The sequence below is a fragment of the Cebus imitator genome, unplaced genomic scaffold, assembly GCF_001604975.1.
Source record: "Cebus imitator isolate Cc_AM_T3 unplaced genomic scaffold, Cebus_imitator-1.0 Scaffold108, whole genome shotgun sequence".
Classification (NCBI taxonomy): Eukaryota; Metazoa; Chordata; class Mammalia; order Primates; family Cebidae; genus Cebus; species Cebus imitator.
This window is the reverse complement of record NW_016107423.1, coordinates 2,699,085-2,725,994: the sequence shown is the minus strand read 5'-3', so window position 1 is coordinate 2,725,994 and position 26,910 is coordinate 2,699,085. Positions and strand designations below refer to the sequence as shown.

The 26,910-nt window shown below is 41.6% G+C and overlaps 2 long non-coding RNA genes across 2 annotated transcripts in view; one reads left to right on the top strand and one right to left on the bottom strand.

The window, feature by feature from the left end:
* Positions 1-26,910, bottom strand: part of LOC119472608 — a 247,208-nt gene that overhangs the window by 173,022 nt on the left and 47,276 nt on the right. The window contains exon 2 of the long non-coding RNA XR_005201756.1: positions 1,933-2,020. This is a non-coding gene — a long non-coding RNA (uncharacterized LOC119472608). The remainder of the gene's footprint in view (positions 1-1,932; positions 2,021-26,910) is intronic.
* Positions 11,386-14,008, top strand: LOC119472606. The gene is made up of 3 exons (XR_005201754.1): positions 11,386-11,724; positions 12,315-12,481; positions 13,931-14,008. It is a non-coding gene; the product is annotated as an uncharacterized LOC119472606 (long non-coding RNA).

Genomic DNA, 26,910 nt, shown 5'->3' with positions numbered 1-26,910 from the left:
AGGTGGTGATTTAAATTATGTCTCTTGTTCCAGGTGCAATCTCTTTTCTAAAGCAAAAAACTCTGCTCTGTCCTTGCTATGTACCAGTTATTTTTCCAGAAAAAAAATATATAATTATGCTAATAAATAGGGTACTAGAAACAATCTACTTTCATCTGAAAGGTATAGCAGTATTCTTTTGCAATATCACCTCAGGGCAAGGCCAACTATCCTACGGAATGTCATAATCTAAACCATGATTGTCCCATCATTCCACATCACCCTGGCCCTCTATATTAATTTCATGCTACAGCACCTCTTCAGCAGACATTAGTAGATACCCCTGATACCTGGTTTGGAAGATTATATTTTCCCCAAATGGCTCAGCTATTGGGTCAGCTTTTCTAACTGCTTCAACCAAAAGAGCACATCAGAAGGGGTTCTGAGTCCTACAAGGTTAGGTTATCGTATTAGTCTGTTCTCATGCTGCTAATAAAGACATACCCAAGACTGGGTAATTTATAAAGGAAAGAGGTTTAATTGACTCACAGTTCTACATGACTGGGGAGGCCTCACAATCATGGAGAAGGCAAAAGAGGAGCGAAGTCACATCTTACATGGTGGCAGGCAAGAGAGAGCTTATGCAGGGGAACTCTTCTTTACCAAACCATCAGATCCTGAGACTTATTCACCATTACAAGAACAACATGGGAAAGACCCATCCCTATGATCCAATTACCTCCCACTGGGTCCCTCCCATGAAATGTGGGAATTACGGGAGTCACAATTCAAGATGAGATTTGGGTGGGGACACAGTCAAACCATATTAGTTATGCAAGAGCAAATGGCTTTTATTTTATTCAGTAGAATCTTTGTGCTTGATACTTCCACCTGTCGTATAAACAGAAAGATTGTCCTGCTGGAGGGAAGTGGAAGGATCATACAGAGTGTCCTGAGATTCTATGAAGAGAGAAACGCCCGGCCTTCCTCCAGATGCCTCAGCTCCTCATCTTTCTCTGACTACAGCTACAGCAAAGGCCCTGAGTCACAAGGACCCAGCCAAGACCTTTACATTTGATGTGCAGAAAACGTGAGAGGCAATACAATGATTGTTGTTCTTTTAAGCCACCACAATTTAGTGATTTGTTATAGACCAATAGACAACCCAAACACCCGTTGAGATACATGCCTGTCAAAGATGGAATACAAACACAACAAAAATTTATGTACCTGTTATCCCTGAGAAATTTCTGTCACTCCTATAGTTCAGGGCATGTCAGAATATTACATCTAAAGGGAAAGACAAGTTTCTAAATTTTGCACAACTCTTACCACATAAAACAGGAACTCTGAGGCTGCTCAAGGGAACAATTTATCACATTTGGGAGCAGCTAAACCAGGCTCCATTTTAAGCACCTCTATTTACTTCCTGCACTTTATGTCACAGCTGACCCACAGTTTTCAAATTCTCTATGGTAAATCAAGACACTCTAGGGATATTGTGGAAAGTCCCATTAAGATAAATTAAGATAATCATGGTGCAGGCCTTTTGGGTTTTGGAGCAGAGTTGTACCTTCTTCCAGAAAGATTTATTTTTTTCTTCAGAAATAACCCGTGGCTTGTTATTAAGTCCTAGGGATATCAATGTCCATGCAAATTGAGCTTTCATCATAAGCACGGTATCCTGTGACCCACTGAGCCATAAATTTGAGAAGTTGATCATCGTAAATTATAAAATTAGATTTCAGCAGGTACTGAAAACGCCAGAATATTGCATGGTCATTTGGCACATACTCTTAATGCAACTACTTTTGCTGCCATGTGTACAACTCCCTCACCCTACAACTATGTCCTCACAGGGACTGAGAAAAATAGTCCAGCCTGACTTAAAGGCATGTCTGTACAATGAGCTGGAGCCAGTCTGAAGTAGGAGGTTGCAGGTTTATACCTTACCTGGGGGATATCCCTGAAGTGCAGCGATGAAGGGAAATTCTCCCAGTAGTTAGAAAATGAAGTGATACATCTGGGTCGCCCACTTTGTCTAGAAGGAGACACAAGCACAGGTCTGGCCTGAAAGCTATAAAAAAGAAGATTCAAGGACTAGCAACAGTGGAAAAGAAGCAGAAAATAAATATGTTAATGGAAGTGTAAAAAGTGACCCAGAGCATGGCTATATTTATACTCCATGTACATTTTCTCTAAGGGTATTCCTGGAGGTTCTTGAGATCATTTCAGTTGGTCCACAAGGTAAAAACTATTTTTGTAATAATATCAGGATGTTACTTGTAGTTTTCACTCACATGCTTTCACAAGTGTAGAGTTTTCCAGAGGGCACATGATATGTGATATATTAACATACTGAACGTAGAATCAGCTATGAGATTGTAGCCGCCTTCTAGTGAGTCAGACATTAAGGAGATTTGCAGAAACGTAAAATAATGCCTGGCTTGTCAGCCACTATTTTATTTTTCATAAAAATACATTACTTATGTTAATATAAAATGGAATTGATATTGCTATATTTAAATGAATTAAAAATGCATTTCAAAAAGTTTCAATTTTAGTTTATAATGTATTAAATACCAATAGACATAATTCATACAATACTTTATTATTATTATTATTATTTTTAAAGATGGGGTTTCACCATGATGGCCAGGCTGGTCATGAACTCCTGACCTCAGGCGATCCACCCACCTTGACCTCCCAAAGTGCTAGGATTACAGGCGTGAGCCACCGTGACCGGCCTCCATAATACTTTTTAAGAGAATGAAGGGGTCCTGATACCAAAAATTCAAGAACCACTGAACTAGTCTATCCCTTGCTTTGTTGTATTTCTTTATGCTTTCTGGCCCTTTTTCCTAAGGGTTTGTTCATTAAATTACACTCTCTTAAATTTTAACCACTTCTTCAACTTATCAAGGCCGTTTGAATCTAGATCTTGATGATTAGAGTTCCACGCGGTCTCTTTTCCCCTATTTTGATGATTCTGTAAGTTAAAAGTGCTGCCCTCTATTCACCAGACAGCATTTGATGCAAATACTTTATCACCTGACACAGAGGAATCGTGGCTGAGACAATTATTTTTCATCATCATTCACCAAATTGTGATGCATCAATCCTACACTTAAGCAACGTATATGCCTTATGCAGGCCATATTTACCAACATTATTACTCATCAGTTTTCTTGGGACAAGAACAAAAGTTACAACAAAGTCATACTGGCTATCCCAGATTGTCAACTTAAAATATCTCAGGTTTCTCTTTCTATTAAACTAGGTCATTGGCAGGACTCAAACTCCAAATTCTTTCTTCTGTGCCAGGCAGCAACGGAAACCCGTGCTCAGATTGCTTTTAGCCTTACAGCTGTTGCCTTCTGCTGGACTGTGCCGTTTTCTTTGGGTGTACACAGCTCAGGGTTCAGACAAAGATTTAAAGGTCATTATTTGTAATTTGGAAGCTCCCCACCCATATGCCTACAGTGACATCCTTCACAGGATTTTTCTCCCTTAATTTCCAGGTTCTCTGAAAGCCTCAAACAGCCTTCTTTAACACCATGAGTCATAAGAATGTTGCTTTCTGTGAGTTCTAAGCATTCTGTGCTACAGACAAAAAAGGTCCTAAGAGAAAAGTTGTATAAATGTGGATCTCAGCCACTACAGTTTCTTCCTTCATGTGCCACCTCCTCCCCAGCCCCAGTGCTTGCTTGTTTTTGGGTGCTCTTGATGCCTTGAAATAGATTTACGTTTTGAATGGAATTTATATTAATTACCTGTGCAGAAGTTGATTCAGTATGAGATAATCCACCATTATCAGACCACCATTTGCTTTAGTAAAAAATAATTTATTTTATTTATATGTCAAGTCCCTGGGCTAATAAGTGCATGTGAATAAGATATTTCCTTTAAAATTTGTAACCAAATTTTATAATTAAATCAAAATTATAAGTTAAAGTCATTATTAATTATAGCTTAATTTTGTCAACTCTCTTACGAAAACACACATACATTCTTGAAGACAGAAATCTGTTTCTATGAGGACTAAATAATAAGTAGTGTTTCTTGTGGGAAAATAATAGTTGAGGGAATTCCAACTCTCAACTTTACTCTTAGCATTTTTTTATTTTTGAGACGTAGTTTCACTCCTGTCACCCAGGCTGGAGTGCAATGGCACGATCTCAGCTCACTGCAATCTCCGCCTCCCGGGTTCAAGTGATTCTCCTACCTTAGCCTCCTGAGTAGCTGGAATTTCAGGTGCCCAGCACCACGCCTGGCTAATTTTTGTATTTTTAGTAGAGACAGGATTTTACCATGTTGGCCAGGCTGGTCTCGAACTCCTGACCTCAGGTGATCCACCTGCCTCTGCCTCCCAAAGTGCTGGGATTACAGGCACGAGCCACTGCACACAGCCAGCACACTTTCTACTTTAAGGAGCATGATGGTTAATTCTACATGCCAATTTGACTATGCTATGGTGTCTGGTTGTTTGGTGAAATGCCATTGTAGATATTGCTGTGAAGATATTTTTCAGATGTGATCAATATTTACAGTCTTTAGATTGACCTTCACAGTATGAGCAGACTTCATTCAGCCAACTGGAGGCCTTAAGAGCAATGTTTTGGGAAGAAGAAGAAATTTTGTCTCTAGCCTGCCTCTGCCTAAGTTCCAGCCTAAGGGCCTGCCAGCCAGACTTTAGACTTGATGGTTCCTACAATTGACATCTCTATCTAATGTATGTCATATCAGTTCTTTTTCTCTGGACAACTTTGACTAATACAAGAATAATCCTTAGCAACTCACATTTTTTAGAAATTGAGAGGCTGGTGTTTATTTTTGACAGTTTTTAAACTGTTTCACCATTATTCCATCAATGTTCTCCCAAATTTTTCATGGACTTAGTGATTACTTTTAGTGAACATTTGTATAACTATAAGCAAAGAAATTACATTAAAAAATTAACTTTTATTGGCACCATTGTTTTTTAGACAAATGGAAGGATTTAGAGAACACAGTAATTATTCATTACCTTGTATTTAATTTAAAAGGAAATGTTCAAGATATAAAAGAAATTAACAGATTAAACCTTTCTTTCCATGGAATTTAAAGAATTAGAAGGAAACATGTCAACCTCACACTTTAACAAAACTTTCCAAATTGTCCACAATTTTTGTTTTGTTTGTAGTTTTAACCCCAAATCTACTGTCTCGCATAATCCCAGTCGGTTTGCTTCTAAATGCCAAATGAAACAGAAATCAAAGATAATGACATTGATTTAATGTTCTGCGATTTCCACTGCACGTTTTATCTTTTAAAAAATAAGTTACAAGATGAAAGATTGTAAAATTAGTTATGAGCAACAACATCAAGATTTTGAATTTAGATTTGGAGTTAAGTAACACCAGTAGCATTGTGTCTCCTTAGGAGTATGGTAGAAGGAAAAACCTCCCATTAGCTCAAAACAACTCTTCCGACTCTATCAACTCATATGGCTCTGCTGTGTGTGGCTGGATTTCATACCCTCTTCCAGGCAAGGTGGATAACACATGGTCAGTGTCTGAGCATTGCACAGATCATAACTTACAGGTAAATTTATCATTTGTGTGTGTATGAAAACCAACAAAAAGAGGAAAGGCTTGTCACTGTTTAGGGGAGAGGTTCTACAGCATTTGAATGTGTGGCTACCTGCAATGAGTTAATTGAGAGGAGACTACCCATTTATTAGAATGTGGACCCCCCCGCAGCCATGTATACACAACCCCCCAAGACTCCCTGTGCCTGAGCATGCAGGGAGGGCATCACAACGTGTGCAGCAGAGCAGCGGGGTGGTGGCAGCAGCTCCTCTTGGGAGCCCAGCCACAAAGGCTGTTACCTGTGATGTTCCTCCATTGTGTTGCTCTGGAAGGCAGGGCGACCTGATCTGTTATTTCCCATCAAAAGCAAAAAGATTGAGAGTCATTCTTTACAGCTTGAATGGAGAATTGCACAAATGTCCCCTTGCCAGAGAAAAGCAACCGGGAAATTAGCACAGCAGGGATGAACTTTCTATAAGCACAGAGCGGGCTACAGGGGAGGCCAGGAGTGCTCTGCAAATGGCTGGGTATGCGGATCACTAGACTAGCCAAGTGTGGTTGTGGTTAGTCTCATTGGAGCTGGAGACTATATCTTACTTCTTTTCTGTTTTTCAATACCTTGCCTGTTTTCTTTAAAAAGTCGGTTTGCCAGAGTCACCACTACAAGGCCAATAAAGCTTTCAAGATATCTGAGATCAAGAGATAATGTTTGTAAAACAGTAAGGATTGTTCTATGGTGGTATGTTTTCTGGTAATGGCCATTTTATGAGAGTTGCCTTAATCTAAATGACATGAAGCAAGAGAAAAGGCTGTTGGCTTTTTGTTGGTCATTCCCCTGCCCATCCCCAGGATCCAGCTGCAAGAACCAAGGAAAGGGGCCAGCCCCCCCGCCCCCGCCATTCTGGAATCTGACACTGTAGGATTTCCATTTAGGTAGGATCTATAGGCTTTTCAGAGGTTATGTAATTTTGCAACCCTGCAAAAAATGGTTTTTGAGATGCTAAAGACATTCTCTAAGAAGGTACATTTTTGTGAGGTGTGTGGGTGGTGGACATCAACAAAAACTGGAAATAATCATGAACAGATGTAAAATACCCCAGGGACTCTTAGACTAATTGAAGTCTTTGCATATTGCCTGTAGTTATACAGAGGGCCTGTTATCATGTCTGCCAGCCAAATCTATGAATGCATGTCAGTGTGATCTCAGTGGAACCCATAGTTTGAGGAGGCCTGGAGACTTTTAAATTACATATATTAATAAAACAGATGAATGTTTGCTTTTTCCAATTACTTTACTCAGATGATATTAAGTGAACATTCCCAGAATAGCCATGTAACTTAATGTCACTCATCATCGTTTATACATTAACTAAACATACTCGACTGAATAATCTTACACTTGACTTATTTCTATTTATTTTCCTCACTGTTAACAGCTTTCACATTTCTTTCTATTCCTCTAGCACATACGAAGAGTTATTTATGAACACACAGTGAAACAAAGAAAACTGCCTATTAGAGTGTTCTTGAAAAAAAATTACTGGTCCTAGTAACAATTTCCTTGAATATATATGTTATATTCTTTTGGGGGAATTGGAAGATCTTTATAAATAATAACTTGCATTTGTATTACAGTTATTGTTTTACAGCCCTTCTATAATGTCAATCTCAGTTTATCCTCCTCCTGCAAGCTTTAATATCTGGCTGAGGCGGATCTTACTCTTCAATTGTAATAATCCCCGTGTACTAAGGGTGGGGCCAGGTGGAGATCATCTCGGGGAGGGTTTCCCCCATACTGTTCTTGTGATAGTGAGTGAGTGCTCACAAGATCTGATGGTTTTAGAAGGGGTTTCTCCCTTTGCATGACACTCATTCTCTCTCCTACGGTTCTGTGAAGAGGTGCCTTCTGCCATGATTGCAAGTTTCCTGAGGCCTCCCCAGCCACAAGGAACTGAGAGTCAGTTAAACCTACATTCTTTATAAATTACCCAGTCTTGGGCATTCCTTCACAGCAGTGTGAGAACAGATTCATACAGTGGTCCTAGGAGGAGCGGCCTCAGAGTCCCCTGGGAATGTTAGAAATGTAAATTCTCAGGTCCCACCCTAGACTACTGAATCAAAAACTCTAGGGGTGAGGCCCAGAAAACTGTGCTTTATCAAGTCGGCAGTTGATTCATTTAGGCTAAAGTTTCAGGAACACTGGCCTACAGGAGAAAATGCAAAGGGCTTTCTCAGCAGGCATTCAAAGACCTGTTCATCGTGCCTCTTTGTGGGTCTAAAGCCATGTTTTATCCTTCGCCTTCTGGCTGCCTATACCTTCAGGTCACTCAGGTTCATGTTTATTCTATTATCTTTTGCTCTTATCTGTAATGCTTTGCCATATGTCTCTTGGTGCAAACTGACCCAGCCATCCAGACCCAGCCAATACGTCTCCACCTTGGTGCTCCCACCGCACGTCATTCATAGACATCAGCCCAGTTCAAAACCACTTTCCTTAGAGCATGAGAGTTCATTATTTTCATGTCTTCCTTCCTTTCTAGACCGTGAATTCTCTGAGAAGCAGGGCCATGTTTTATAAGCTTGGGTTGCATCAGCAGTGGCTCTCACTGCCTGGCCAGGTGGCTTGCAATACTGTCCTTCGTGCTGTTGTTGAATTATTGAAAGGGAAAGAATTAAACTACCCTCAGCTGTTGATATTTTCTCAAACCTGCGTGGTCATGCTCACGTCAGAAAGCCAAGGGCAGCACTGACAGAAGGGATCTTGAGGAAAGCATCTTGATGAGAGAAGAGATTTGGTCGGAGGTGGCCTCTGGGGAGGATGGTTCCAAAGGGGAGCCCTTGGCTTTGGGCTGAGGACTGCCCGTGAGAGTACTGGGCTGCCAGGAGGAAACTCAAAGGCAGGAGCCTGAACTGAAATGGAGGTCAGGAAGCCCCAAAGGCAACGTTGGCCCAGATGGTTAAGGAGGCAGTCATGCATAATAGTCAACCCTGAGGGAGACAGAGCTTGCAGTGGGACAATCTCAGGTTGAATTCTGTCCGGCACATTACATTTATGACCAGAGCATGTTAGTTAGCCTTTCTGAATCTCAGAAACCTTTGTAGAGAGTAAGAATACCATACTCACAGTATGCAATAATAGGAGCCATTGTTTATTGAGCACTTCAACAGGTTCTCTCTTTTAATCTTCACAACCATGCTATGAAATTGGAATTTGGGTCTCCCATGTTACAGCACCAAGAACTTGCCTGGAGTCACATACGGAGGTATAATGTGGGAGAATGGACTTCAGTGGAACCATCAGACTCCAGAGCCTTGGCTATCTGGTGCTATGCGGCATTACCTCCTTAGGGGTCTGTGAAGACTAAGTGAGATATTTATGTAAAGCACCCAGCAAGTGACTACACGAAAGGCACAATTTTCCTAAGACCAAGTTGGCTTCAGGATGTGGAAAAAATAATCCCTAAACATGGAAAAAAACTCTGGAATGGACATCAAATCTCTCCTTTTATCTACTTACTTCCTTTGGCTCTGGGAATCACGTTCTCTTATTTCATTGTTCATTAATACCTTTGCACCTGAAGTTAAGCATATCCTTATTTCCAGAAAGAAAATTGCTGTTTCAGAGTCCCTGGTCTTCATCCCATTGCTAAGGGTGATGTTTCAAAGAGCACAGTATGAGCTTCTGGCAGAAATCTTCGGAGCCTCCTGTCTGCACTCCTGAGAAAAAGGGCATGAGAGGAGAGACACAGCCTTCAGGTCTTTTAGGCTTCTGGGAGTGGAATTCTCCACCCTGTTTCTTTGATTCACAAGAGGAATATTTTTCCAAAGAATTCTGGCAGGCTCCTGATATTAAGATGATGCGAAAGTTCTGTGCTAACCTCACAGGGACAGCATCGATTCAGAGAGAGCAAAGTAGGCACATCTCACAGGAGCATTTCCTCCGGAGCTGCTCCGGCTGAAGGATTCACAGAACTCAGAAATCTTTGCCAAGCCTAGACCTCTTGGAGAGGAATACTGAACAGAAAACCAGGATTTTCTTCTGTATATTTTCCTGATGACTATGGTGTAGAGGAGAAAAAAAAGTCTTCTTCTTCTACTCGTCTTGGGTTCTTCAGTGAGGACCCTGTAAATAACACTGGTGAAAGACAGCTTAACAAGAGAAAAGCAAACATAAGTTTATGGGCATGTGCATCGTGCATTCACATTAGCACACCGAGACGAGCAATTCTAGGGGTGGTTTGAATTTGAGCTTGTATAGCACCTTTGCAAAAGGACAATTTTTTTTTTTTTTTTTTGGAGAAGCAGTGACACTAAGGAAAAGGACTTTGAGCTTCCGGGGGTGCAGATTATGGGAATGTAAATACAGAGGAGAAACTATTGGTAGACAAGGGTTGATTATGTAAGGTTTGTTATGCAGATTCCTCTGTACGGTCTAGATAAGGATCCAGCATTGTCTCTGGTGATTAAGAATCAACCTGCCCTTTCTGGTAGAAAAAGGGAGGGCTGAGAATTTTTCTTGTGTCTGTTTCTTTTCAATTGCCTTTAGCTCAAAATAATTCTTATGGCACCGGTTGGGGTGGTACATTCTACTCCCTTTGGCAGAAAGTGCAGCCCCGCCCAGTTGGCTTTACTGATGAGCTCCTTGTTCCAAAGACTTTCTTTTAGTCACAGAAAAGGAGACAGGAGCAGTGATGGTAGCTATTGGCAGGCTCGGAGTCACCAAGTAGACTTGATTTCCAAGGCCAAGGGTTGCTCTGCATTTCACCAACGTTTCTGCTCCCACAGCATGGCTTCAGCTTGTTTTTCTTCTTGTCTTCAGCTCACTCAGGGCCTGTCTTGCTGCAGGCCTGGACAAGTCCTATGTGCACTTTTCTTTGTGCAGAATGAAGACTGGGCCTATTGCGGGTTGAATTTTGTCCTCCCTAAGAAATGCCTTGAAGTCCTAACCCCCAGAACCTGTAAGTGGGACCATATTTGGAAAGAGGGTCTTTGCAGATGAAATCAAATCTTTGGAAAGATGAAGTCATTAGGTGGGCCCAGATCTAATACGAGTAGTGTTCTTATAAGAAGAAGGAAATTCGCACAGGGACACACACAGAGGAGAATGCCATGTGGAGCCACAGGTACATGAAGGTGGAGGCTGGAGACTGCTGCAAACCGAGAAATCGTTGGTGCTTGGAGAATCCTCCCCTAGAGGTTTTGGAGGGAGCATGGCCTAGCCAATACCTTAATCTTGGACTTCTAGCCTCCAGAACAGTGAAACACTAAATTTCTGTAGTTTAAAGCCACTCGGTTTGTGGTGCTTTGGGGTTTGTTTGTTTGTTCATTTTGAGCTGGAGTCTTACAACCTCTGACTCCGGAGTTCTAGTGATTCTCCTGCCTCAATCTCGTGAGTAGCTGGGACTACAGACACGTAACGCCATGCCCGGCCAAATTTTTGAATTTTTTAGTAGAAATGGGTTTCGTCATGTTGGCCAGGCAGGTCTCAAACCCCAACCTCAAGGGATGGCTTGTGTCAGTCTCCCAAAGTGCTGGGATTACAGGCATGAGCCACCATGCCTGGCCCAGTTTGTGGTGCTTTGTGACATAGCCCTAGGAAATTAATAGGGTCCATTGTAGGATGGACAAGCACGCTGCCGCCTGGTGCTCTCAGAGAGTAAAAGGGATTCTGAGTTTCGCAGCCTCTTTCAGAGTCAGGGTGAGGGCAGGGAAGGGAGCATTCTTCTGGAACTCATGGCAGTTGATAACACCAGAGAGAGTCGTTCCCATCTCACAGTGGTCAGCGAGGGTTGTTGCACTGCTGTTGATCACTGTGTGATCCAGTCCAGCAACACAATCCCAGCGTGGGCACCACTTGCCTGAGTGTAGAGGCTGCCAGCAGTCGTACCTCAGGCTGCATGGCACTTCTCTGCATGTGCCTTCCTGTGGCTCAGTTTTCATTTAAAGATCCTGTCATTATGGACCACAGGAGTCCAGAGAGGTAGCCTGGCCAGTTACCTTGACAACCTCATGATGTCATGCTGTAAACTTCTTCCTGGCTGCAGATCTAATGCGATTCTCGATACTGTCGGCTCCTCCCAGCCTGGATGACAGCAGCTAAAGTGAGAGCTGACAGCTCACTTTTAATGATGCCCTTCGTGGCATCTTTAGGGTATATTTGCATTAGCAATAGAAGGTGAGTCTGACTGCCGATAAACTGCATGGAATTTTTGCCCAGGGGACCCAAGCCTACTGCTGGCAGATCTGGCTCAGCTGCTGGGAGGGTTTTCTCATCCTCCTTGTGCTGTATTTTGGATTCCCTGCGGCAGTTCAGCAACAAAGAATGAACGTGACCCTCAGTCAAATGGATTCCTGAGAACTTCCCCTCCATGAGCTGGACCCTGAGTATATCAGAGAATCTTATCCCAACGGGTTTCTTAACAAAGCCTTTTCTCTGTCTTCAATCATTCCCCACCACCAGCACACCCTTTTAAGATTTTTATCTTTAGGGTTTTTAAAGTATGTTTTTAAAAAGCAAAGGCTCTGGAGTGAAGTAGGCATCAGCACAGGCACACATGCACACCTCACTTCCCAGCTTCCCAGTGCTTTCTCTCCAGTCCTGGGGAAAAGCACCCCCAGGCAACGTCCTGATAAGTAAGAGAGCAGGGCAGGCAGGTGGCTTTCTCCATGGAGAAAAGGCAGCTGCAGCTACTCTTTGACAGAGGCCTAAAGTGGGTGCATGCTCGACTGTGTGAGAGATTTAACTTGCCTGTCTCTTTCAATGAGGACGTGGACTCTCATCTCCTAGCAGCAGGCAAGAGGAAGGATAAGCAGGAAGACCCCACACGTGGTGACTCTCCAGTACAGACATTGGAGCCAGCTTCAGTAAGCCCAATGGACAGAGCCAGAGAAGGCGGAACTACAACCTCCTCCTGTAGGATTTCTGTGAGCTGGTACCAAGGGGCCTTCTGCACTATGGGGGAAGAAGCTACTTCGTGAGGATTCTTTTATCTGTTCATATGGGCAAAAACTTTTGATACACCCTTAGAAACATAACAGCTGCTGGATGACAGTCTAGATTTCTAGGGTCAGAGGCTCCCCATCATCTTTGAAAGCCATGCTCAGTGTCAAAGCCAGATAATTTTTTGTTAAGAAGCACTCAGGCCCAGAGAGTATCTTCTGGAAGGTAGAGGAACGTGAAGTGCAAAGGGGTTCAGAAATCCCTTCCAACATGTGGATGCTGTTTTCTAATACCATGCCAACTCCATGGCAGCAACTGCTCCCTAATGCCCACTGCAGTTCTGGCCTTTTTATTACACCTTTGAAGTGGTGATATCTGGCTAGAAATGGGAGTCTCACAATCTAGAAGACAGGAAAAATATGAGAGAGAATCAGAAGAGGAAGGCTCAGATCTAGGCATGATGCCCACACTTGCAGCACACATGGAGACAGGTGTTAGCGGTGTAGGCAAAAGCTATGCCCTCCAGTGACCTCCTTACCCCCTTCTCTCTTTGGGTAACATGCTGATGTGCCTATAGATGAATATGGATCCTTTTTTCCTTTTTCATCTGATTGAGGGTGTTGGCTTAAACTGTGGCCTCAGGACAGGGTTACATGTTGGAATAACATTTATCTCAGTACATCAGAAGTTGTGATCACTTTTCAATTTCTGTGACAATAATATAAGCATGTTTTATGTCACTTAGAGATTGTCCTTATAATTGAGCTTTGTTGCATGATTTAAGTAACTGCTTTGAATTTTCGTTTATGATCTCTTGTGCCAAGTATGGTAAAGGCAAATGATACCATAGCATTTGAAAAGGAAAATGACACGGAGATTCAAATTGGAAAGGGGGCAGGAGAAAGGAATCATTTTGGGGCCTACAGAATATAGGCATGCTGAAATCCAAAGAATTTGTGCTGTGGCAGCCAGTACCATATTTTTGCTGGGAACAGATGTATTATGCAGATTCCATTTTTTGCACAGACAAACTTGCAACCATTCATCAGCAAAAAGTGCAGCAGTAAAAATGCAGTGCAGAATTTTCTGTTGATTCTAGCAGTAAGCGGATTAGATACCTACTGAGTTCAGGTTTCAATAACCCTGCAGCGTGAAACTTATCTTCATGTGAACAAACAAGACAGTTGCAGAGTTATCAAGGGAAATCATATTAAAATTTGCATCCAAGAATTGACAAAGTTTTGGATTTTACGAGGCCTGATGCTTCTGAACTAGCCAACAAAGAGAAAGCTATCGTATGTTTTTTGTGCAACTTATTTATATCAAAAGGGTTTATATTTAGTTTTGTGTGTGTGGTTTTTTTTTTTTTTGGCAAAATAAAATAGTACAAATAAGGTATACCAACACTAAAGGTCTGTTGACTTTATTTTTCCTTCAAAAGAAATTGTGGAAGATAGCTGTTAAGATGCTTCCTAATAATTTCCACCTTCTGGTATTTGCGCCCTGGGTGCTTTGTTCCCACAAGGTATAAATGTCGGTCTGTGTGGCCAATGCAATACTAAAGAAGTGGTCATTTGAAATGAAGTCATAAAATACAGTGTGACTCACTCTGTCTCCTTCTCTCTGTCACTCAATCTGGAAAAGCCAGATGCCATGTCGTGAAAACCCTTTGGTGTTCTGTGAAGAAGCTCATGTGATGAGGAGCTGAGGGCTCCTGTCACAGCCATGCGAGTGAGCTATCCTGGAAGTGGATCTGCCAGCCCCAGCCTTCTGACGACTGCAGCCTGCTGGCCACAGCTTCACTGCAATGTCATGAGAGGCTCTGAGCCAGAATCTCCCAGCTAAGCCACTCCTGGTTTCCTGACCCTCAGAGACTGTGAGATAAATGTTTGCTTTTTTAAGCATCCTGTTTTGGAGTAGTTGTGTAGCAACAGGTTATCTGATGCAGGAGCCTATACATAACCAATGACTGAGAAACACTATCAAATGTCACTTCCGGAATGGAACCAGTGAGTCAAGTACTAGACGTATTCATTACTTAGTCATGGATTTGGATTTGAATGTATGCTGTAAAAAAGAAAAAAAAAGCTATTTATTGGTCTTGCTTCTTAGCATCAGTTAATTAGTGACATTCACTCCATTTTGATGTATAGTTTAAAATATACATATCTATATGTAAATATACAGGAGCAGATTCAACATCTAACCTTGCCATTTCTTGTTTCTTTCTTTCTTTCTTTTTTCTTTCTTTCTTTCTTCTTTCTTTCTTTCTTTCTTTCTTTCTTTCTTTCTTTCTTTCTTTCTTTCTTTCTTTTCTTTCCCTCCCTCCCTCTCTCTTTCTCTCTCTTTCTGTCTTTCTTTCTTTTCTTTAGACAGAATCTCACTCTGTCACCCAGGCTGCAGTGCATATGCATGATCTCAGCTCACTGCAGCCTCTACCTCCCAGGTTCAAGTGATTCTCCTGTGTCAACCTCCTGAGTGGCTGGGATTACAGGTGCATGCCACCATGCCCAGCTGACTTTTGTCTTTTTAGTAGAGATTGGGTTTCACCATTTTGCCCAGGCTGGTCTCAAACTCCTAAGCACAATCGATCCACCCACCTCGGTCTCCCAAAGTGCTGGGATTACAGGCATGAACCACCTTTCCTGACTGTCAATTCTTATTATTGTAATAAATCTCTTCATTCAGGGAGTTCATTTTGGCAAGGCGCAAATACCCAGTACTTCTATTTGACCATCTATCCTTTCCTAGCTCTCATATGACATAATTACAAAGGCGGATGGCAAATTCCACTTTGACTTTAGCTGAAATGAACAGAGTGTATGTAGCCCTGTTATGTTTGCTATAATGAATCTGGTTTCCTGCTACTGTTTACCTGGGAGCAAACAAACAAGCTGAAACAATACACAACTGACATTCATACTTGAGTTAAAATGTAATTTGATTTGCAATTTAGAAAAGATGTTCGCCTCAGTCTTTTAGGAAAAAAACAGACATTGTTTATCTGATTGCTTATTTGTCCGTCTTCTGCTTAGCGACTGGACTCATTTCAAGAAGTCAACTTGGTGTCAGGAATAGTGAGACTTACAAGATCTCACGACAAAAGCAAAACCAGCGTCCTCACACGTGCTTTCCTGGGGTTCCTTGGCTTCTGGAGTGTTGTCCCTTGTCCCTTGTGGTTCCATAGCTGCATTCCAGCTGCCACATCTCCTCCCTTGCTTTGGTCAGTGCCTGCGATGCATCACAGGTTACTTTGTTTGCAACTCCTCTCCTTTGGTTGGGATGAAGCCCTCCAAGTCCTGAGGGCAACCCCCAGTTGCTGTTTGTCTGGATCGTGTCCTGGATGCAGAGCTGCCTCCCTGCAGTGACAACACAGCTCTCAAACATGGCCCCAGCCAGATTCTCAGGTGTCCTTGGGTCCTGTCTACATTACTTGAAAGCCTAGATGACCCAGTAAAGCTAAAACACAGGCCTGACTTTGCCAATCAACCAGGTTGATTAGAATAAGGATATGAATAAGGTGGTTACAGAACAACTAAAATTCGGTATTCTTCTGTAATTCCAGAAGCCCCCAACTGACCTGAATCCCCAAATGTCAATTACCTAATATGCACACCCCCTTTGGACAAAGCTTAGAGAGGAACAAATCGGGTCACTCATGTCATGGCCTTCCCTCCTCCCTTTCTTCTCTCTGGTTTTTATCCCCTGTATCCCCATATCCCTCTAGTATATAATGCTTTTAGTTGATCCCAACACTGCATGTCATATTGACTTGCTCCCCTAGCCAGAACTTATCTAGAAAGACACACACACACACACACACACACACACACACACACACACACACACACAGTGGAGTAAGAAAATGCGTAGAATCCTTCAGCAGAGACAATAAAGAAACTTAGAGTATTAGTAAGAAGCCATGTTGCTAAAAGTTCCTGTTTTCAGTGTCAGAAGCTAAGTATAATCTCAGTCTTTGCCTGCTCATTCTTTCTGGAACAAATCCCAGTTTTCCATGCAGATGGTTGCCTTGGGCCAAGTTGGGTAGAGATCATGAACGTAGAAAGTCAAATGAAAAATTCACATTCATGGTTTTCAAAATATTCCCCATAATTTTATCTGGCTATATTATTTTTCATCATTGGATCTCTGGTTATAGATGTAGATGATAATCTGTGGAATGGAGACAGTCACACATGATTTTAATTCAGCTCTATTCGGTTTGCCTTGTAACTCTCAGAAAAGGCTTTGTGCAGCTTCTCTCTGTGACCCACTTTTCACCCACACAAGGAATCCAGTTTCTGCAGGTGCTAGTGTGTCAGTGCATAAAGTTCAGTTGAGCTGATGAGTAACCAAGCAGACTTTGGTGTTCCTGGGCAGCTGGGAGCACCTGCATAATGCATGCAGTGCCTTTAGGAGTACAAGACGTATTTCACAGGGCTGCTCCTTCAGGACACTCAATGAGACTGTAGAATCTGTGTCTGTGTGTGTTCTGCATCCCTGCTCATGTCTCTGTAATTATCTTCAAGGGATGAAGTGGGCCCCATCAGGCCCATAAGTTGTATCTCAGAGAGTTCCTGTAGTGTCAGTGGATTGGTTTTTCCCTCCAGGCACACTGCCATAGAGCCACCTGCCACTGTATGCTCCATGGTGAGCGCCATGCTCAATAGCTTCCCTCGCGAGAATGTGATTCTATTGCATTTCTTGACTTAAAGTCAGACCTGCCTATGCCTTCCAAATAGAACCAGATTTTTTCCCCTTGATTTCGTGTGAAGTCAAACTTTATGAAACATCATTTGGAAGACAGCCACAGTGCATTTCTGTGTCCCTCTTTAATTTCTTCCCTATCAGTTGATCCAGCTGTAGTCCAGGTCAAGCTCCTAAAGGCTTTTTTTCTGTCAAAACCCCCAGCAACGTGCTGCCATGCCTGCAGCATCTATCCTTCCCTCTTTGTAGGTGACAATATTTAGAGTCTGATCTAACTTCCATTTAAAGGCAACTGTTAGGGAATGAATTCTCTAAAGGAGACTTAATATGTATGTTAGGCAGCTGCAGACTTGCCTGTGTCTACTGTATTGGTAATGGTAGCCAACAGCTCTTGACCACTTCCTGTCTCTGAGACAAACCCTTGATTGGCATGATTTCACTGAGTCTTCAATGACAACTGCAGTTATTATTTTCCCTCCATTGTGTAGATGAAGAAACCAAAGCTTGAATAGGCTTATTAAGCAAATTAGCCAATATCACCCAGTTAATGAATGGCAGGCCAACATTTGCCTACAGGACTCTTGGTCTCCAGAACTCCTGCTCTTCCCTGGTCTGCTTAGTTCACATGGGAAACTTAAGATTTTATCGGATATGGACAAACGAAAGGAGCCGGCTTCCTGGAGCCCTCCCATTGGATGCTTTCCAGGCTCTTCTGAATCAGCAACTGTCCATCCTTAGCCCACCCTCCACCTTGGCAGTGAGTAAAAGGCAATACCTCCTATTCCCCTCTGAAAGCTTTTGTCCTGTGGTAAGAGCCCAGAGAAACTTCCAGAAGCAAATGATTGCCTTATGCTTTGTGACAGATGTGGACTTTGACTTCCTAGGACTGATACCCAATAGGTGTCATCTTTTTGAGGGCAATTTCTTTATAGCACTGCAATATAACAACAATTGAGTAAGCCACCAGATATGCCAGGCCAGTGCCCATCATTCCTTGTCATGGATTTTCATTGCTGTGCTTGATAGCTTTTTCTGGCTTGATTTACTTCAGCTAAAAGGGGGCATTTTGGGATAAGGGTGAGGGCTGAAGGAGATCTGAGTGTTGAGCAGAAAGAGATGATGACTGGGGATACAGGGGCAGGGCCATTTCTGTTTGACTCCTGAGAAACAGGGACTGTTTAGCAAGAGAACTTGGTGACTCACAGCACCCACAGTACTGCATTAAGACCCAGATGACAACATCACACAGAGTTTGGGAGAAGGGCATTCTTTCTCTTTCTGTGCAGAATGCAGTAGTTGCAACCAGAGGGCCCTGGAAATTTTCAGAGGTGGAGGTGCTGGCTGTGCCTGCTGGAGTGATAAGGAAACAGAGTTCATTTTCTAGAATAGCAGCAGTGGTAGAGGCGAGGTGACTACCTCACAAAATCCGTGAGTGGCAACTTAAATGATGAGTCCAAAAGTAAGACCATTAATGTGCTTGAGAATTCCTAAAACCAACTGAAGACGTGAGGAGGGAGAGGGGTTGACATAGTAATTATGCTGGTGAGGACTTTCAGGGGCTAAAGTTCAGTACAATTTTTTGCTGAGACTAATTTTGCCAGCAAACTGGAGTGGCATGTGGGCATTCAAGATTACACATATTTACAGCAATTATAAATATCATGCAGATAAAACGGCAACGTTAACAGCCTTTTCTCAATTGGGTGTTGGTAAATCCTGCATTCCTAATGGCTTGATTAGCATCTCTCCCCAGATTCCTCTGTTCCTTGGTAGCTCCAGGTTCTGTTTCAGCTTTTTCTGCTAATCCACACACTGTGTTGACCAAAATACTTGGAGCTCATACACTAGAGGTTTCTGCACATCTCTTTCTTTGATTGCTTAAACTGAATTCCTCCATATAAAAACCTTCCATCTTGTATTGCCTCACACAAATCTTATCATCTGCATTTTTGCTTGCATTGCTCATGCTTTTGATTCCTAATCTCTAAGATCTAAATACATGGTAGAAAGACTGGGGGTGTGGCTCTGCTTCTCTCTAAAACAAGCAGACTGATGCTTTCAGCTAAAACATAGTCACGCATTGCATATCCAATGGGGTCCTATAAGATTATAAAGCCATATTTTTACTATACCTTTTCTACTTTCAGATAGGTTTAGATGCACACATGCTTACCATTGTGTTACAATTGCCTATGATATTCCGTAGAGTAACATGCTACACAGGTTAGCTTTGGAGCAATAGACTGTACCATATAGCCTAGGTATGTCACAGGCTATCCAATCTAGATTTGTGTGAGCACCATCTAGGATGTGTTTGCACAATGACAGAATCACCTAGCAATGCATTTCTCAGAATATATCTCTGTTGTTAAGTGATGAATGGCTGTATCTGTGAATATGTTTCATGGATGCTGGGAAAGATTCTCCTAGATGCCTCTGCTTTTTATGGGGGAAAGATGCACAGCCAGGTTATGAATTAGCTGTAAACATCTACTCTTTGTCAGAAGCCCGTTCATTTGTGGTTGATTCCACATCCCATAAACACTCTCTCCTCCTCCACACTCCCAGGTTATATGAAATGTGTATGCTCCATTAAAGTGAGGTGGTACAACTTGATTATTTCATCACGCTTTTATATGGATTATGCTACAAATGTTCATGGAAAATAAAGTACCAATTCCAGGTAGTAGTCAGCTTTACAACTGTCATCTGAGGTAACAGTTTCTCCACAATAGCACTTTAAAACAGAAGTTGGCATTATTGGTTTATTCATGTGATTTGTATGCACTCTAGATAAACTTGATAGGAAAAGGGTTACACTAAACAAGAGCAACAACAAATATTTTCCACTTACCTCAATCATAGAAGTTTTGATTATAGAAATGGCTTATCGGCAAGTGCAGTTTGGTTATCATTTTTGCTTCTGTCTTGAAAATTGGATAACATAAACCGTGAAGGTCTCAGATTGATTTTGCAGCTATTGGATTATTTTAAACAAAAAAGGAAACAGCTACAGAATAACTGAATCAGTCTTGCTGTATACACATAGCTCCAGGCCAAAGCCCTAGGCGTTTCCTTCATTCTACATTCTTGTTCTAGAAAGACTCCTTGGTTTTTTCAGGCACTATTTCAGGATTTTCCCCCCTGTTTCCAAAGTCATTGTGTATTCAAGAGAGGCTTCCTTATCTTTACATTTTGTATTCTGAGACTTCATGTATAAGCAACATTCTGACTTTAGAAAAAAATCAGAATGCATTAAGCTTCACTATGTCTCTTTTACAAAGATTCCTTTAAGCTTTGAGATTGTTATTCAGTGAAGTCAAGTGGTAAATCTGTCCTAATCTGTGGTATGTTCAGACTACTGACTGGAACGCTTTTGGCTGACATGATTAAAAAAAGAGCTCCAACTCCAATCTATTCAGTTTTACATTCCTTTATTTTCATGGATGTATGAAGTTTATTTCAGGATATTACTTTTTTTTTCCAATTCTTTCTTCCCTTGTCAACCGAAGGACACTTCTTTATTATCACTCTTTCTGCTGGGGCCAGATCATGATGTGCAGCTTTGTTGAACAAATGCCTAAAAACACATGTCTGCCATCTGTCTTTGAAACCTGCAGCAGCCAGGTTTAAAGCTGCCCTCTGAAGAAGGCAGGAAAGAAATAGAGCATTTTTTGTTTGTTGTCACATTAATCTTGAGTAATGAAACTTTGTTAGTAAGAAAAAAAATCCTTCTAAAAGCCCTATGTTGAATTTATGTCATAAGTTTTAACATAGCTGTTACTTTCTAATCACATTTTGAAAAATAGTCCCATCAAAACACACTTTAGAAGGATTATGTTTTACTTATAATTTCATTTTGTGGAGTCTGGAAGTCATTTTACAAGACAGACAGAACAAAGTCAATTCTTCTTTACTTCTGACTTTTTATTGACGAAATACTTATTAATTAAGAGGCATTTGTGAAATTTGAGAAAGAAAATGATACGATGTCCAATAGTAATAAAAAATACAGTTGTCCTTCTAGTTCCAGGAAGTTTTCTACACTTTACTTTTTGAAATCTTCCATTCACAGAGAGCTCACAGTTGGAAATTCCAAATGTACTTGATACTTCCTCTTTTTTTGAAGGGGGATGATTTTCTCACTTTTGTAAATGTGACTTTATCCTGCTTCTGGAAAGAAAGGCCATGACCAGAACAAGAGAGCTGTTTTGAGACCTAAAGCAGAGATTCTAAGCTCAAAATTTGCAAAACTAAATGTTTCCATTTATTATTATGATTTTTCTTTTTGAGATAAAGGCTCTGAGTTGTGGCTGTCAGGGCAGACAGATAATGGGACTATATGAACAGGACTGGGAACATATCTTGGCCAATACTCCAGGCTACTCATCCAAATTCTATCTAAGGCGCTTGAACAGCTACAGATTTTGCAAAACAGGACTTGCAATATCAGCTATTCTCTTTCCATCCCAGAGGCAATCAGACTCAGGCCTGGGCAGACACCCCAAAATAATGCATTAAACATGGGGTTTCAGTACAGCCTAAAATCATGCATGAAAAAAAAAAAGACATTTACGAGGCTTAGTGATTCTAAGAATGTTGTGATTCAAAAAAGGAGTCCTTGTCTTTGGTTACTATATATCATGCAGAAATAACTCATTATTTTGAGATTATACAGAGTGTGGTGGGAGAAATGAGTCAATTTTCTGAATGACACAAACAAAAACCAAACTACTTATAATTTACTGTGGGATTTTTTTTCTAAGGGTGGGTTGCTCCTAGGACATTTAGGTAGAATTATTCAGAATAGTGGCTTCCATTCTTTACATGACATCTTTGGAGTAAATTTACGTAACACATATGTTTGTATATAAAATACATATATACTTGTCTTATATTTATATTTGCCTTATATTACAAAAATATTTGTCTTATATTTATGACTAAGTTAATTATTACATGACATCTTTGTAGTAAATTTACATAACACATATATTTGTATATAAAATACATATATACTTGTCTTATATTTATATTTGTCTTATATTACAAAAGCATTTGCCTTATATTTATGACTTAGTTAATTATTACAAAGTGCACATACCTATGTGACCATTTTCTAGGCCAGTACATAGAATATCTCAAGTGCTTGAATGCCCTACTTATTCATATCCCTTTAAGAACACCTGTTAGTTATGAGACACCTTTCAGGACCCTCCAGAGTGTACACGCCAACACAACTCTCTCCCTGAGCTGCTCCCAGCCAATGACCACACATGGCCTGGACTCTAAAGCATCCCATTTCTGCTCACCGCAGAGTCCTGTAATGAACAGTCTGTGCTCTGGGCTCCCTACGGCTCTGGCCAAGATCTTTTCAGAGATGCACTGTAGATTGGGTGGGGGTGGGGGCTTCTGACCAAATTCTCATTCTGTGTCTCTTTTTCCTCATGGTGTCAAACCTGCATTGTGGTTTGAGGCTCACCTACCTGTTCTCGCTCTCCTTTAGGCTTCATGGGCATTTTCCCTGATAAATCTCAAGCGTTTCTAATTCTGTTGTGGTGTCTGCTTCTCGGAGGACCTAAGTAAAACAGTTGGTGCCAGAAAAGCAGTTGGTAAGATGGAGTTGGGGGACCAGGTTGCTTGCCAACTGGCTGGCACGAAAGGCCCTGAGTGGTATGTGGGGCACAGATGGTTCCTGGCACAGAGCAGTGGCCCAACTGCTAAAACTTTCACTGATGGTAACCTGGGAAAACATCCTGGTGGGAGGGAACTCTCTTACTGCTGCAATGATTCTAGCATTTAAAAGGCATTGAGGGAACAGTGCTAACGGAGAGTGGAATCGGCTACTTATCCCGAAATTGTATTGATCACCTGCAGAGGGATAATGAGGAATCCAAGGTGGTTTATGAAGAGTTAAAGGATATGTGAGGACCTGAGGGCCTTTTTGTAAGCTACCAAAGCTTGTCTTGCAGTAGAAAAGCAGACACAGCTGAACAGCAAGCATAAGACTAAGTAAGAGTTGTAGAGCTCTAGACATTTAAACGCTGAGCCCGGGAAGGTCCATTACACAAAGGTCACGGCCCTGAATTTAAACAAACAAACAAATAACTCAAGACCCTGAAATGTGGGTACATCCCTGAAGATTGTGTCTCTGCAGACTTTCCTGCAGCCAACATGATTGCAGAGATGGCCCCCATTCCCACTATGGAAAGACTGCAGAGGCTTCTTCCTTGCAAGGCAGCAGATGCCCTTTTCAGGGATTGTCCCCCCACTTCTCCTGGATGCCAAACCACTCAGTAGAGTTAAATCCCAGTATAATCTGCTGAGATGTGTCGGACATGATAAAGAAAGAAGATACTACATTCCAAAGAGCCGTAAGAATTAGCTAGCATATACTATCAGTAGCTAAGAAAGTACATTTGGGACTGGATTTTGAGGGTACTGGATCAAGGGAGCTAGAAAAATTTCCATAAGCAAGAATTTAGAGACTTGGGGGTATTGCTTTGAAACAGAGAATTTAATATCTGGCAAGGTCCCCAGAGATGGGAAAGCCTCAATGCTAAGGTGAGTCCAAGAAGGTTAAAGTGAGTGGTGCCTTTTGCTAATGAAGATGAAATACCTGAGTGCCATTGGCAGATGACAGAGAAAGGGATAAAAAAGCCTGGTGTGCTTGAATATACATTCAAGGTATGTGTGAGGCAGAACGACTCACCCCAGGATTATTTGCATGAAAAGAACCAGAGGCCATCAGCAATGCATGAATGAGAGGAACACCAGCGTCATTAAAGCTCAGTGGAGGCTCTCCTCTGCAGGCAGGTAGGAGAGGGAGTCACAGAATCAGACTTGTTACCATTGATGGGATGATCAGCCCTGAAGCAATAGAGACCACCATAGGCCAGAGAGTCACAATGACCTTAATGACTAGAAGATCAGAGGGTCTGCCTAGGGATCACTAATTGCAGGAAGTTTTGAAGATGCTTAAAGGAACATGGTATCCCTAGAGGCAAAGAAGATAGGCAGCCATTATGAAATTTGCTTTACATCTGAAATCAGAAGAGGAAATAACGAAGAGGTGGAAGGCTGAGGATTGTCATCCTAATAGAAAATCAAGGTCATTTCCAAAGGTTTTTGAAGCCAAACTAATTTCTAATTCTGGAACCCACGGATTTAGGAGAAGGTCAGGTCCCTACGGAGGACACTGCAGTACTACAGTGAGGATGTACTTCAATACTTCCTACAGTTCTTTCCCAAAGGCAATGTATTAGTCAGGTTTCTCTAGAGGGACAAAGCTAAGAGGATAGATGTATATATGAAGGAGAGTTTATTAAGGAGTATTGAGTCACATGATCGCAAAGTGAGGTCTCACATTAGGCTGTCTGCAACCCGAGGAGCAAGGAAGTCAGTCTGAGTCCCCAAAACTCAAAAGTAGGAAAGACAGCAGTGCAGCCTCCAGTCTGCAGTTGAAGGTCCAAAAATAGAACGTGGAGTTCGATGTTCGGGGGCAGGAAGCAACCAGCATGAGAGAAAGATGTAAGCTGGAGACTGAGCCAGTCTAGTCCTTCCATATTCTTCTGGCTGTTTCTATTCTGGCCATGCTGGCAGCTGATTAGATTGTGCCCACCCGAATTGAGGGTGCGTCTGCCTTTCCCGGTCCACTGACCCAAATATGAATCTCCTTTGGCAACACCCTCAAAGACACACCCAGGAACAATACTTCACAGCCTATGATCCGATCAAGTTGGCAGTCAATATTAACCATCACAGGCACATGCGAACATTTTTTTTTAAGGATTGTATATGTGGAAATTTTATATGTGGGAATTATCCAGATATTTTAAGGATTACTGAACAAAGGGTAAAAATGGACATTGTTAACCCAGAGATGCAAAGTGTTATGTCTCCTTGTTAGAAAGAATGCATATACTGGCAGGGTAAAAAGAGAAACTCTGGCTAAAGTCTCACTTGCAACGGGACTGTGAAGTCCATAAACCCACTGACAGTGATTTCCCTAATCCCCAAATATACAATTGGTATGACATACTTGGCAGAGAATGATGCTGATATTGGGTGACTTGGTCCCGTGGGGTACGATCTATCATATTGGTGAAAGTAAAATGGAAGCCTCTGAAACTGCTCCTTGCTCTAGTCAAAATAGCAAATAAAAATCACTATTGCATTCCACGGTGAACGGTAGAGTATTCCCATTAAAATCTAAGAGATACAAGGGTGGTGGTCTCTATCATATCTCCATTTAATTCACCTAGTCTACTCTTCTACAGAAACTACGTGGATCTCAGAGAATTGCAAGCTCAGCCAGCTAGCAGTCCTGATTGCAGTTGCCATGCTAGATGATATCATTGCTAGAGTAGAATAATAATAATGGAACGTGATAAGGTGCCATTGATTTAGTAAATATGTTCTTCAGCTAATGTGTTCATTAGTGAATGTACGTAGGCTAAAATGCCTTCTCCTTCAGAAGCAAGTGCTTACTCACAATCATCCATTAGACTTATGACATCATGCTGATTAGGCAGAAAAAGCAAGAGAAGACTTGAGACCATGGAAGGTCATATGAACTCAAGGTGGTGGAAAATAAATTCTAAGGAGATTCATGAACATATTATTTTAGCAGAGCTGGTATGGATCCAAAGTAAAAGTCAAATTGCTACATCGTTTCCCCTACTATAAAAAAAGGACATCTGAAAGAACTGCTCAGGTTTTTGAGACAACACATTTCATACCAAGAAATATTGGTCAGGCCCAGATACCAGGTAACACCTTAGGCTGTCACCTAAGGGACTTTGACTTTGGGACTCAGAGCGCTTTGACAGGGACACAGAGCAGGAAAAGACTACACAGCAGATCCAGACTTTGCAGATTGTGCTGCCAATTGTGCCTTGTGATCCAACAGACACTATAGTATTGGAGGTGTCAGTGGTAGAAGAAGATAAATTGTGGAGTTTATGGAAATTTTCCGTAGGAACATCACAGTGTAGGCCACTGGGGTTCTGAAAGCAATGCTATGCCATCTGAAGTCCATTGCAGGCATCATATGCTTTCCTAGCAGTAGCTCCTGGTGTGTTACTGGGCTGTGGTGATGATGTTCTGCTTGAACATAGTACGCTGAGTCACAATGCACCTAGAAATACCCATTTTTGAGCTGGGTTATGATTTACCAAACCATAAAGATCTATCAAGTTATAAACTTGGATGTGCTGAGCAGCATTTCATTATAAGATGGAAAATGTACTTATGGGTGAGCCCGAGAAGGACCAGGAGGTCTGAGTAAGCTTCATGGACTGGTAACCCAAACATTCGCATGTCTGAAATTATGGTTGCAGTAAATGTATCTTCTTCAGCTTGTTCCAATGGCAGAATAAGGCGTCCTTTACAATTAACAGTAGAAGAGAAAACCAACAAAATTTGGCTTATGGATGGCTGCAAGCCAAAAATAGATGGTGGTTGCATTACAGCCACTCTCTGTAATGGTCCTTAAAGATAGAGGAAGGGGAGTTAAAAAGAGCGCTGTTAACTGAAACTTTACCTTTCCATTAATAAGTTGCACCTGAAATAAAACCAAATTTGATAATACTAATGAAAGAGAAAACTACAATAATTTGAAATGTATATGCTACTACTAACATAATACAAAAAATATTAAATAAATATTGGCAGTATCTGGAGGGAAAAGGACATACTCTAAATTATAGTGAA